Source organism: Akebia trifoliata, chromosome 3 (assembly GCF_017979445.1).
Source record: "Akebia trifoliata isolate Shusen 1 chromosome 3, ASM1797944v1, whole genome shotgun sequence".
NCBI lineage: Eukaryota > Viridiplantae > Streptophyta > Magnoliopsida > Ranunculales > Lardizabalaceae > Akebia > Akebia trifoliata.
The window spans coordinates 9,887,302-9,902,643 of NC_141377.1; the positions used below are offsets into that span (position 1 = coordinate 9,887,302).

At 32.9% G+C, this 15,342-nt stretch overlaps 1 pseudogene; it reads right to left on the minus strand.

Annotated features, from left to right (window-relative positions):
- Window positions 1-514: 514 nt before the first annotated feature.
- Window positions 515-1,549, minus strand: LOC147405943 (geranylgeranyl pyrophosphate synthase, chloroplastic-like; annotated as a pseudogene).
- Window positions 1,550-15,342: the final 13,793 nt, after the last annotated feature.

The window sequence follows — 15,342 nt, forward strand, 5'->3', positions numbered from 1 at the left end:
TCATCCATATGGTTCAATTCGAGATCAAAGCGCACATCTCCTGCATATATCAATTTAGAATTATGGCAAATCAATAATGAATATGGCATAGTAATTGATCAGACCCAATCATGACAATAGGCACAATTTTTTTTTTATGGTCCAATCAAGGGTCACTTTGGACAATCCAAAATAAATTGAGATTCCAACGAATATTTGAATTGATGATAGAATGATGTTTGTGGGGATGGGGAGATTTTTTTTTTATTTTTTTTATTTTTTATTTTTTTATTTTTTGAAAATAAATTGATTTTATTTTACCAAGCAACGAAAAACTCCTTTTTTTTATTTAAAAAAAATTGATTTTTTAAAAAACACAAAGAACCCCTATTTTTTTTATTTTTTATTTTTTATTTTTTTAAAGAATGAGGCCAAATAAATAGTCAACCTATTTCCATTGAAGTAAGTTGCACGATTAGTAACAAGATAGTCGATAATTCTCCAAGCTTTCTTTCTCATAAGAATCACTGTTTTAAACACTTTAATTTTGTCTATAAGCGATATAATTCGCCAAAGAAACCAATGGCGCCGCCTTATATGGATCAATCCAATGAGCTGATCCTTAGCTTCCTCATTCAATTTCTTTGCAAACTTTCTTGATTTCTCTATCCCCATTAGCTTTGGATATGTAGCCTTATCACTTACCAAATCCTTGTTAGCCGTCTTCCCCAATTCTTTCGACGACTTTGTAACATCAAGAATATCATCCACAACTTGAAACATCAATCCAACACACCTCGCGAATTTCCTCAATTTCTCAGCCTCATCATCTGATCCACTACCAAAAATCGCTCCCATTACGACAAATCCTTCTAACAACACCGCAGTTTTACGATGATGGATGAATTCTAATTAATCCAACCCAACATTTGATAACCCCGCGGATCCAATATCAACAACTTGCCCGGCGACGAGCCCTTCGGATCCAATCACATTCGGTAATTCACGAACCACTCGAACAACTCTAATTGGCGGAACCCCAACTGTCGAATTCGCAATGTGTTCGAAAGCAAATGCAAGAAGAGCATCTCCAGCTAAAATCGCGACATTTTCACCAAACACCTTATGATTCGTGGGTTTCCCTCTACAAAGATCATCGTTATCCATACAAGGAAGATCATCATGGATCAACGACATGGTATGAATCATCTCAACCGCACACACGGCAGGCATCGCTGTAGACTGTTCTCCACCTACGAGTTCGCAAGCGGCAATACAGAGAATTGGGCGAACTCTCTTCCCGCCAGCGAGAAGCGAATAACACATGGATTCATGAATTTATAGAGGGTTTTGAAGGAAATATACTTGTCTAGAGCTTGATTTACAGAATTGCCTTCTTAAGCATGTAAGATTTGAAATTGAAGGTGGACTCATTCTGGGTTTCTTTTTTTTTGAGTATTTCTTCCTTGGTGAGATGAACTGCAGATATAGAGATAAAAGAAAAGATGGATTTTTTCCCTATTTTTGTAGATAACAGAGAAATGGGTATCTTTCTACAGGGATTAAACATTGAAGAATTGGTTGATTCAAGGTTGAACATTGAAGAATTGGTTTGAACACAGAGACCCACACATGAAGCAGAATAAATCATCTTTTCAAAGTTGAAATCTCTCTCTCTGCTTGCTGTATCCTTTCTACTTAGAGAAGAAGATAGAAAATATAAAAAAGATGCTTCTGCTAACATCACACCACCCCTTACATTAAACACCTTAAGGGTTTGATAATGAAAATCGACTTTTTACTAGGGCACACCACTACTTAACAGATAAAAATCAATTTTTCTTTGGGTTTTCTCCTTGCTGCCAATGGACAGCACACTATTTTTTTTTTTAACTTGTTAAACATAAACGCATGTACCCTAAAAGAAAAATTAAATTAACTGAAAAAAACATAAAAAGAAAAATAAAAAATAAAAAATAAATAAAAATTTTTTGTTTTAAAACAAAAATCTTCATGCTTCAACAGCCCTCATTCTATTTCACCCATTATCTTCTTCCGAAGAAATTTATATTATTTTGGAGTCTCCAATAGTGACCCTATCTAAAATAGAATATCCAAACTTTCACCGCCAATCCATCATCATTCCATCTCAAATCATATGTCATTTTGAATCTTTCATTAATTGTTTAGGATCATCAAAAGGGTGACCCTCAACTGCACCATAGAGAACAATAACATACTCAAAGCCCAATCAAATGATGCCAATAAAACAGAGATAATAAAAACCTAGGAGAGGATGAGGAAAACCAATAAAAAAAACTGGATGCCAACATGACAGAAGTAAGAAACCTAAGAAAGAATAAATAAATAAATAAATAATTAAAAACTAAAACAAACTAGGTCAATGATGCAATGCACCAATACTTGAGATTTTTTAAGTTTGATCCTCAATGTCCCCACTGGAGTCGCCACTGAAAGCGCCCTCGATCCACGGGGTGCGCGGATCCGCTTTTGACCTTTGAGGTTTGGGAGTTGCCACCTAGTTATTACGGTTTAGAACTGATCATTGACTCTAAAAATAAAGACAACTAATCTACGAAAGAAAATAGGGGTCCGGGGATCACGTTACGGGGTTGGAAGGTGTTAGGCACCAACCCCGCCCAGCAAGTGCCGGTCTCTACTTCTTCCCAAAAATCGGTTACATTGCAAAATAGACCAAAAATAATTAATAATTATAATAAAAAAAACATAAAAGAAAGTTACCTTGCCGATTACAATAATTCCCTCAGCACCAGCGAAGAGTATCTACCTATGTATTTTCTTGCTATTCGTCCGTCATCGGATTTGATTTCTGATTTTCAAGTTGAGGTATCTTCTTCTTAGATCTGTGAGTTTTCTGATTTTTCTTATGGATTTGAAGGTGTTTTGAAAGGGTTTTTGGGTGTTTTTTGAGATAAAGTTAAGGTATGGATGTTAGGTAAGGAGTTAGGGCTTCAAAATTAGGATTTTAGGAAGGTTGGGGAGGCTTCTTGACCTACTTTTCCTAGGGTCTATGATTTGATACGAAAATAGGGTGTGAGGACCCCTATTTATAGATTTTTTAAGGGTTGATTAAGATAGAATTAGTGTTTAATTAGAATTCTTTTAGTTAGAGTTGTATTTTAGTTAAAATTCTATTAGGTAGAGTTGTATTTTAATTAGAATTGTTTTAGGTAGAGTTATATTTTAGTTAGAATTCTATTAAATAGAGTTATTATTTAATTAGAACTCTATTAGGGTTTTGACTTTTGGTCTTATTTGATTGACTTTAAGATTTTGACTTTAGTCTTAATTGATTGACTTTAATATCTTGACTTTAGTCTTGCTTAATTGACTTTAATTTTGAATTTAGTCTTGCTTGATTAACTTTAAGATTTTTACTTTAGTCTTGATTGACTTTAATTTTTTTGAGAACCCCCCTCTGTTATATCTTTAATTCTGTGAACCCCAAAATGGATGGGTCCTTAAAGAAACATTTTGCGAACCCTCAACATTTTGCCTGAAAGCCTGATTGATCGATTTTTTAGTTCAAATTTTTAAATTAATTTCATTAATGCTTCACTTTAATTATTTAATATTTTATTTATTAATTTCAAAAAATTTAATTATGAAAATTGTGAAATTAATGTTTTACCCTCGGAGAGGACTTTTCGCGTTTTAAGTTAGTTTTTTATGTTCTAGGATGTTTTAGAAACGATTTTTTATAATGAATTCAATGGAAATATTGGTTTGTGTTATTTATGAATTTTTTTGTGTGAAATGGTCGTGGACTTTATGAGGGGCATTTTCGTAATTTTATCAAATTTTGTGAAAATTGATAAAATGATTTATTTGATTTCGATTTGTTGTTTTATGTATTTGAATGAGTTTTCCTAAGCGTAACGTTGGCTCTAGGGATATTTTAAGATTAGGGGTATTTTGGTAATTTGATTATTTTTTAGTGATTTTTATCGTAAACCTTCTTTTTGTCTGTAAGATGATGATTTCTATATTTCTGGGCTCATATTTTCCTAGCGTAGCGGGGTTTCTAAGTTTTTGTCAGTTTGAGATACCTCATCCGGATTTCTGAAACATATCTGGTAACAAAATAAAACATTGGAATAAACATCCATCATTGGGAATTGTTGCGATCAGGTTGACGAGTTGATTAATCAGGCGAGTGCAAAAATGGGGTGTCTACAACTAGAGCAATGAAGCTTTCGACAGAAGAAAGAGAAAGAAAAAACAAAGACATGAAGAAGATAGAAATCAAAACAAGAAATGAAAGAAGAGTTCTATATATAGAAGAAAGTGAGGCATGTGCCATAAAATCCATTAAAGGCAAAAATGAAGAATAAATGAGTTTTTAGAAGAGCAAAAAAATCCTAGATGGGTCATCAAGATCGAGATTAATAAAGGCATGACACATAAACAAGCAGTTAACACTACATCCTTGAAAATGGAAAAGATTGCACTGGGGATAAAGAGCAATAAAAACAAGATAAGAAAGAAACGAAAGTCAAAATGATGAAATCTTTCATCTTCATCCACCAAGCACAACTGATAAACAAGATTATTTTTTTCACCTTAGCTAAATCGAGCTAACAAAAAGGGGGTAATAGTGGAGACCATTTTTATTGTGCCACACAATAGAGACACATGTCATAAAGAAGCAAGCAATACCCACTTAGAAACATGTAGTTCTTAAAGTTAGAAATAGAAAGAAGGAATGACGTCGAGCCCTACATCCTGAACTAAGTACACTTCCATAAAGAAATAAGGTACCAATCGAGGTCAATCAAAAGTAAAATAAGGAGAGATCCCAGGTTGACAAGTATAGGGTAATAGACTATGACCAACTTAAAGAAAATCAACTAGAGAGTTTGACTTGTCTTGAATGCATTCGCTCCAAAAGTACCCAACCTACTTCACAAAAGCATAAGGTCCAAGCTCCTAAAACTATTTTAGAACATACGAACATAAATCATACAATTACACGAGACCAAGCCCAAGCCATTCATATTCGACTAATCTCATGAAATATGAATGACCTCGAGAAAGTATATAAACCCAAAAACGTCCTCTTACAAAGGTAGGTGAAAGAAATATTTGAATCAGACAAATAGGATACCATGTTTCAACGATATTTTCTCACATTTAAGTAACTTGCAACACTTATGCCTCAAAGTTGAAATCTCTGACAATTGATGAGTTCATCTCCCAAAAGTACTCAAGCGCATCTCAAACAAAGTAATTCACATAAACACCTAGACCCACTATGTGGTGACATCTGTCCTTGGATATTTATCTATATAAACCAAACCATCAAGCAAAGAAGGGGTTGGAGGATGGAGAGTTGAAAACTGGTTTGTTGAGAAAAATAAAGGAAGATTCCATATGAGAAAAATCACTTTACAAGTCTACTATTCATCTTTTTTCATCATTTACTCCCTTATTATATGAGTACTAACTAAATCTTCGAAGAAATGTTGGCAGGGCCACACTATCGTCTCAAGGAGGAAAAGCCAAAAGATCAAAGTAAAGTTCAATATTAGGCCGATTCAACCAAGTCAACATCAGCAATGGGGGAAGATCAAGCCAACCAGTGATAGGGAACATCCAAGTCAGCAAAGAGAAAAAGGGAATCAACCAACCAAAGAAGGAGGCAAAAGATCATAGTTCAAAGGCCAAGTCTTTTGATAGAAGGAGACAACCGAACCACCACCAACAAAGAAGGAAAATCAATCCAACCAATAAAAGGGGAGACACGATAGTATCAATAGGGGGTTGGAAGTGAATCAAGACATATCCGAAAGAAAAGTTGAGGACCAAGAACAAAAACTGAGCACCCCAGCTAGAGAAGTTGGTCATACCATCAAAGCCAGGATAAAGAAACCTCAGGTTGACCAACCAAAACAATCGGTATTCCGTTATCCAAAGTGTGGATGGTCAAAAAGTTTTTGGGTAGAATTGGGAGCACACAGGCGGGAGGTCCTAGACCGAGGAGGCCAGATAACCAATCAACCACTTTTAAATGAAACGGTCAAAAGACTGAGTTCAACCACCTTTCCCACCTCCTCACCCTCTACCCTCCTAAAATCCATCAAATGAGCATAGGAGAGTTGAAGTCGTCCATGTGTAGGAAAAAACCGATAGATCAAGACTGATCTCGACATCAAGGGACGACACACATATCAATGAGTGGAAAGACCTAAAAACATCTCCACAAATACCCTATAGAAGGAAATGAAATAGTGTTTTGTGTAAACACGAGAAAAATGTTCCACCAATTTCTAATTGAATTGATGTTGTTGGTTGGTCAATGAAAAATGGGTTAATTTAGGTTGACTTGGGACCGACTAGCATAATCAGGCTAGAGTTTTCATTTTGTGTCTCAACCTATCCCAGTTGGTCCATTATGATATCATATTATATCTATCATTTATAGATCAAACATACTTAATATCATCATTGTTAAAGCCTTGTCTTAAAGATTTGGGTTGGCCAAATAAATCTTGTTGATTCATTGATTTTCTTACGAAGTTAGGTCTTTCATGAGAATAGCTTCAAATGTTTTTTTCCTTAGAGAATATGAATACTTTGGAAGAATGGTCATGAAAAAAATAAATTTATCTTGGTAGTAAAATTGGCAAATCATTGAATCAACTCAAAAATGAACCCAGTTAGGTCAAAAACTCGACCGAGTAATTTGGCTATATATAATATTTTGTGGACAATAGAAACTGAATATCTCATTTATTTTAAAATATTAAAAGGTAATTTAACATATTTTTATTTAAAAAGTTATTATTGCCACACCAACTGTGATGGTCAATTGAATTTGAAAATCACCTTTTAATATTCATTGGGTATTGATCTTAAGGTAAAAAATTCAATCTCACATTTTGCTTTTACTTTTTTTCCTTTATGATTCAGTTAAAGCACAACATTTGCCTTGTGTTATTTTAGTTCATCAACTAGGAGTAAAATTGATTTGCAACTCTTATAAGATTGTACTTTTACTAGCATTAAAATTGATAGAGGTAGTGGACGGACTCACGCACGCATACAGGGGCCTAGGAGAAAAACCTAAGGTTCCAATAGGTATTTGGATCCATTAGTCCGAGAACCTTAATACGTTTGCGCACATACATAGTGTGCCCAAGGAGGGTACAAATCTCAGATTTAAACCTCACATAGGTCGGCGCGAAGGCCCATTTTTGTTTTAATTTCAAAGGCCTATTTTATTTTTAAATTTCCAACCATTTTTTAAATAGTACAGAATAGGTTTATGAGTGTTTTAAACAATGACTTCCTCTTTTATTTAAATCCTTTGCTTAGTCGAATTTAACATACTTTTATAATCTCCTTCTCTCTCCATTGTGTACTTATTATTTAATCGCCTTTGCTATATATTTACTACATTGTGAGAGCACACAATATCGTCAAGTTCAAAGTTATATTCCAATTAGAGTACCCTCTTGGAACGTGGGTTGTTGTATCTTGGAGAGTGAACACCTACAAATTGCGATATGGTAACAAAGGTAAAAATCACTTTAGGACAATGTTTCATGCATGTCTCAACCATCACTTCTAGGTTAAATGTTTTTTATTACATTCAATTCAAAAATCAAAAATTTATTCAATCTTCTTCTCTCTTTTCATAGAAATCAATACTCATTTTCTAGCATGCAATTCTTCGGTGAGATACATAGGAATTAGTGTGACAATAGCAACTCTCTATATTTATTATTATTATTTGGCTAAGCAAGCAAGGGATTAGTGGTTAATGGAGGTGAAGATGGGGTCAATGATGTTTGAACCTAGGTTATGGGATCAACTCTCCTCAAGCCTTTACCACTTAGTTAAGTGGCACCTTCCTAACATATTTTTATTTGACTTGTCCAAGTTGACTCATGTGTTATAGATTTAACTCCACTCATTGGGCATCCAAGTCGAGCCGAGTTTTGAAAGAATGATTTTTTTAATTTTGGGAGTGGGGTTTACACAACCTGCATTTTATTTTCTTTCCTCCCCCTCCCAAGAAAACCCTTCAACTTTATTAATTTTCTTTCCTCTCTTCCCCCCTTTTTTCAATAACTCTCGCACGTGTGTGTGTGTGTGTGTGTATGTGTGTGTGTGTGTGTGTGTGTGATAATATCTAATCAGATTTAGATAATCGTCTATCCATAGATTATGGTTGAAAACATGAAGGGGGGTAGGACATAACCCACAATGTTTTGTTGAATATTAGAGGTACCCCTATGTTTGAAATTGAGGACATGCCTTTCTTGACCCAAGTTTTCTAATAAACTAATAAAAATACTCAAATGCCCTCATCTTCAACCGCTTGCTAAAACCTTGATTTTTCTTCATAAACACTATCATCTTCTAGCTCTTCAATATCTATGGTATAGTTTTTTAAGCTACTCAACCTTATCTTTAATTCATTTTTTTTTTCAACTTAGCACTAATCATTTTGTACAAAACTTAGATTTTTCTACCAAATTTTTTATTATTTTCTACTTCCCCAAAAATCTTTTTGTTTTTTCTTCTCAAAAGCAATCATCTTCTAGCTCATTAACCTTTATTGCAAATCTAACTTTAATTTAGAGAGATTCTATTGCCAACACCAACTTTTGCTAACGCCACCCTAATTCATATGTAAATCACCAAAGATTAGTATACATCTTGGGGTGCCATTAGCAAAAGCTGGCATGGCAATAGAAGCTCTCTTAATTTATTTGACCTTATCTTCAGTCCATCTTTCTCTACTTTAACTTAACCAATTTTAGAAAACCTTAGATTTTTCTATCCAAAGCTCCATCATTTTACACTTCAACAAAATTCCTATCTCATCTTCAGATTTAAAGGTTAGAAATGTTACCCAAGAAACTTGAAGTTGACTAGTTTTGAGAAGAAAAATCAAGGGTTTTCTATGAGAGGATGAAGATGAGGGCCTTTGGGAAATTTTTTTTTTTTTTTTTTTGATAGTCTACTAAGAAGACTAGAAAGGGCTTTAGGATTGGGAAAATTACCTAATAAAACTAGTGGGAGGGGTTTCTTTCTTAATAATACTCCCTAACTTTTGGCCAGTAGCTAGATAGTCCATTTAGTAATTTTTTTATTTATTTATTGATGGTACTTCAATCTCATTTCTCTTTGTAATATTTTGGAATACCTAAACTAGCACTTTCCAAAACTTCTTTAATTATTTAGGTTTTCCAACAACTATTGCAATCTTTACAATTTTTTTATATTCTAAATGATGTTGAGAATGATATACTCCTAATTTTTAACATTTAGATGTATTTTTCAATTTCTTTTTTTTAGTTTACAACCACACAAAAATGATAAACAAAATTGGGTTCAAAATTATTTTAAGATTTCGACATAACTTTTGATTTGTAACCATAAAATATATGCATTTTGAATATTTCAAGAATATATATCCAATATCAGAGTAAAAATAATGAAAAATCCGGATCACATTTCCAGTGTCAAGTTCACCACTTTTTATTGTCAACTTCATCATTTTTTATTCTTGAGTTTGATCATTTTTAAAAATTACCTAATTCAAAACTATAACGGTCGATATATCAGCTGCAATAGTTCTTCGAATTTTCCCACTCAATGGCTTTTGAGAAATTGACGAATTCAACAATAACAATGTTGAACATGACAATCACATATGGTGAACTCAACACTGTAAATGTGATACAGATTTTTTAATTTTTTTCGACTTCGAAACTGCGTAGATTTCTTGAAATACCCAAAATGCATATATTATAGTTGCAAAACTGAAACTCAAATCAAAAGTTACAACAAAATCTTCATAACATTTAGAATCTCAACTTCATTCTTCATTTTTTTATATTATAAATCATTGAAATATACAAAAAAATACATCTAAATGTTAAAACTTAATTAGGAATATAAAATTCTCCATTCTTCATTCACAATGAAAAATTGTCATTAATGATTGCAATCTCTGTTGGAAAACCTACGTATGCGAAGAAGATGAGAAAAAAACAATAGTTTGGGTATGAACCGTGATAATATAATGCTCTCCTCTAACAAACGCCCTCATCACAGAACCGTAAATCATTTGCCTTGAGATACACAAGAAAAAGATTTATGATTCTATATATCCCAAGGTAAATGATCTACGGTTCTGTGATGGGGGCGTTTGTCAGAAGGGGGCGTCGTATTATCACAATTTTTTGGGTAGTTCAAAAATATTATAAAGATAGATGAGGTTGAAAGACTAAAAAATAAAAAATTTACTAAATAAACTATCAAGTTACCACCCAAAAGTTAGGGATTATTTAAAAAGACACTCACCATAATGGATCTATAAAATATTTTTTCCTTGAAGACTTAGGACTCACAACGAAGAAACAAAAGTCAACCTTACACATCATAAGTGAATCACGTTATGGCGATTGTTGACTGCCGCAATTGGCTGCGAATATCATTTCTTGGCTTGGACCAAGCTAAATTCGCTTATCTAATCATTCTATATATACACCGTACGCAACCACCAAACTAGGCTTAGAAGATATAAAAGTCTTTTACAATGTAGACCCTAAACCATGTAGTATTTACATATTCTCCCTCAAAGTTGAAACTAATCTTTTCACCTTATGGTTACAAATTTTGCCCCAACAAAATCATTTATTTTCAAATGACAAGATTGCCCCTTACAACTATTGGGTATGAGTTGCAAAAGATAATCATAGTATTTGACCATATTGTAACAAAAAAAAAAAAATTCTAGTATCATTAAAATATTATTTATTTTAAAATATCAAAATATCTCTCATTTTCAATCATTTTATTAAAATTGGGCTATTTGTATATCATAAATCTAGAAACCATGGTAGGTTACCGTAGTTTTTATCTTTATTTTTTCATCACTATGTTATAAAACAGCACAAAAAGGAGTCATAAAATAGAGCAACAAGGTTCTCTTACTTAAATTTATTTTTTAAAATGAGAGGTTCTATTAACACACCAACATTTACTTATAATTCACAAATCTCTATGTAAACATATTTTATAATTAATTTCTAAAGAAATGTTGTGTTGTCAGTAAATATTGGGGTGCCAATAGAATCTCTCCATATATTCTTTTGAAAATATAGCATCCAAAAAATTCAAAATCTTTTTTAGTAGTTTTGTTTATGTTGCCTTAGAATCTAATTGTAAAAAAGATAAAAGAAACCAAGATTTTAGATTTTTTATAAGCAAATGGCACAATCTTTATGGTGATGGACATTTTAGATGGCATGATCCTTAAAATGAAGGATATCCTGTAATTGTCCTTTTATTCTAACTCCCCATTGTGAATGAAGGGTGTTGGATATCGACGCAATAGTTGTCTTTTTGTAATTTATGATCAATCCTTGTAAATGAGGGGCGATCTGACCGTTTAGAAATAACTTTTCAAGGAAGAATTTGTAACTTTGGGTGCGTTTGACAACAGATCGAGAAAATATAAGTTTAGCAAATCATTTGTTTGAATTTGAGCACTATAAAAAATCACTTTTCGACTCCATACATATTGTAGTTGCACAGAATTTGAAGTTCAATACACTTCATGGGCCATCAAAATCAAGTGGTGCAAATACAAGGGCCACTGGTATGATTTCTTCATTTATTATTTAGGGGAATAAAAGATATTTAAAAGAGATTGGGTCCGGATTTCTATTGATAAATCCAACTAGAATCCATTGGAATGTAATTCTATTATTTCTGAGTTAAAGTAGCACATAATCATTTATCCCATGTGGTAGAGATTAAATTAAACATAATAAGATAGAGAAAAAGTGGATAATTATAGGTAGTTCCATAATTGTATCAACTAATCTAATCATTATATAAGAAATTCTTGTATCATAATATACCATATCTTATTTTCTAATACCCTCTTTACAAGGATTGATCATAAATTACAAGCAATGTACGATTGTTATAATATCAATATGGATATTGTTAACATGTGCGCTTAGGGCACACGTTAACAAGAGCCCTATCAAAATTAGTCCGTAATCAAATTGAATGAATTGATTTTGCCGGAAAACATCCTTGATCCATCGTTTTGTTGGTTGTAGTTTCTTTTCTAAGAAGTTCATCGTTGTCGGATCTCACTCATCTTAACCTCTGTCAGAAATGCTAACGCACTAGCTTGGTGCCGTTGTGTCTCTCTCCCAAGAGCGTTTAATTGAACCGTGCAACTAGATTATCTCTTAGTAGAGATTATGTATAATTAATGACTAATGACTAATGGAGAAGGAATTCAGTGAATATTGGCTACTATCAAATTGCACTAAAGAGCGAAAAGGGCATAACTAGATGTTTAAAAATAAATATATTTTATATTTATTTAGTGTTGATTCAAATAAAATTTATTTATTAATTTTAAATGAGTTTTTTTGAAAATTATTTTAAGTTTTTTGTGTTTTTTTTTTTTTTTTTTTTGTGGTTAAAGTGAAAAAGTTTGTGATGTGGATTGGAGAATCCTACCGATTGTTGAATTTTTACTTGAATTGAAGTTTGCTTTATCAAAAAATGGGCTTTTGACTCTCTTTTTCAAATATTTTGTAAAATCTCACATTGCTTTCTAAAACTTTTGGGAGGGATTTTGAAACCTATAATAAGAGTTTCATCTCCCACTCTTCTTTTAGTCCAAAGATTCCTTGAGAGCCCCTAATGGCTATTTAATTATATGGGACCAATAAAAAATTTTAATTTTATGTAAGGTATATCTAATAATATAATATAAAAGAAAGAAAGAAAGAGAAATAAAAAGAGGGCCCGTCAAAATATAGATAGGCTCTAAACCGGCTCAATGGGTGTCAAATGGGCCCACGGGGTGCTAATGAGTTCTCTGACTCGAACGAGTGCTTACTAGTTCTAGAAGGTGCCTATTTGAATTTCAGTGTAAAGAGTGCCTTCCAACGAGTTTTTCACCCAAAGTATACTTTGCAATATTTCGTACGTATTGAATTCCTTTGTCCATTTTTGAACGGATGTGATCTTTGAGATTGTTCTCTGTATATAGATATTAAATCTGTCAAGACAAAATTAATCTCACTCCTCCTAATTTCTTCTAATTTAATCTTTTTATTATTTTCTACAAAAGAGGTAGTCGTGTGTATTAGAAATTCTAAGTTAGTGCAAACTTTGAGAGAATATACAGTTTTCGCAAAACTAAGCTCTGTTGTATCTTGAAGACAACTTTGTTAGCAACCTAAGTGCATATTTTATTTCAAGCAAAGTGGGGGGTGTATGTTGTATATAAGACAAACGTAGATTAATATATGTTAGGAGAAATTTCCATTATTCTATTTTCTCCTTTTTCATCCATCCAAATTCAATAAATTTTTAGACAACAGATTAATGCTCTAATTGCACAAAGCATGAAGTTCATGAACCGAGATCTTTGAAACTTGATTATTTTTATGGGTCAAACGTCAAAAGTTGACAAAAAAAGTTGCGCTTCATGCTCCATTAGTTCAAGATGTTCTCCCTCGCTTTGCCCTCCCCTCAAAACAATGAGGTGTTAGTTGCTCATGAGGTACTTCCTCCTCAATCTCCAACTCTCTTGTTGGGAGTCTCAACTCCTAACTTTGGGATACTACTTTTCTAACCAACCAAATAAATTAAAACCACAAGATTCAAGAGAAAGGAAAGAGAAGGAGAATCAAGCAAAAGCTTGAGTTCTTTTTCCCTTGTTCTCATCACAACGACGATGGATCAAAATCCACCCACTTAATGTGATAAGGTGATTTTGATCCTATCTTATGAAACATTAAAGAAAAGAAACTACAAAGGATTTTGTGGCTTTTGATCCATTAATTTATAGAGATAAATAAATTATACAACAAAAATTAAAGGTAAAACACTCACCAAAATAGAGCTAAAATCCAAGGAAATAAACTTGGACAAAATTTTCTCTTAGTTTTTCTTTACAAACAATTTGTCTCTAGATCTCTACAAAACTCCCCTGTTTATAGAATTATAGGGGAGTTTGTTACAAAAAGAATGAAGTTACAAAAATACCCATAATTAGAAAAATAGAAAAAGCTCTATGTTATTCTCTATTTAAACAACTGGCTATTTTAAAAGTTATTTCCTCTTATACTTCTTTCAGCATATATATCTTTTTCTTCAGTTTTCTTGCTTTTACTCCTATTTGTTTTTATCAAATTTGTTTCTATTTTAGACACCAAATGATTTGGGTCCTTAGCATCATACAACCTAAAGTCCCCTTGTTGTTTGTCCGCTAGAAAGGAGCTCAAGAGCAAACATAAGGCTAGAAAATCAAGCTGTAAAGCAGTAACAAGCAGATTTCTTAAGAGAGGAAGTCCAAATCGAAAAGCCATAAGGTAGGAAAACATGGAGCCAAACGTGAATTTTAAGCTTGAGTCCAAACATGTATTCTAAGAAAATTTGAAAAGACTTTTAAAAAGGGCAAATGTTTACAATGTCGTCTTTATATTTCAAAACTCTTAAACTTTCTCGACCCCATCTCTCTAATTCCTCTCAAACCACAAAAACAATCAACCTTGCTTAGAGTAATCGATTCAAAGCAATCAAACATCCCAAAATCATTAGGTAAATATCCAGTAGTCCTTGTGTTTATGTTTGATTGGACAATCGTTGATTGTGAGGGTTGTTTGAGTCACAGTGGGTTCTGGTTGGGGTAAGGGGCATGAAAGGGTTGGTGGTTTAGTGGCGGTTGAAAATGAAGAAAGGAAAGTTCTAAAGAAAAACCTAAGCATCATTAAGATAACACCATAGAAACTCTAGACCAAGTGATAAAGCTTAGGGCTTCAAAACATAGAAGCCCTATAGTGACGTTGAATCACTAAGACCTCTACAAATAGGTTTGTGAGCAAAAAATGATAGAGTAAGACCCAAAACCCAAGCCAAAGTATTGCCCAAAAATGAAAATCAAAAATGAGATTTCTTGGGGAAGATGAACCATAGGAAATGGTTGTTCACTTTGAAAAATAATATAAAGCAAAGGTTGAAGTACCCCTGAAAGCGAGTGTGTTCGCTTATCCATAACAAATTCATTCGCTATAAAATTTGTTGGGAAATTGAACAAATATTGGGAAAGTGAATGTAAAGTAGTACCCCGCAAGCGAATCTGTTCATTATACCTTTTGAAAAATTGAAGTATTGATAGCGAATGCATTTGCTTAGTTGTAGCAAATGCATTCACTTAAGTCCCAAACTTAGCCAAGATTTCTTTATTTTCCACCTCTTATAGTATTCAGACAGTCATTCATTCCCATTGAGGATAATAATAGTGTGTTATCTAGACTGTACACA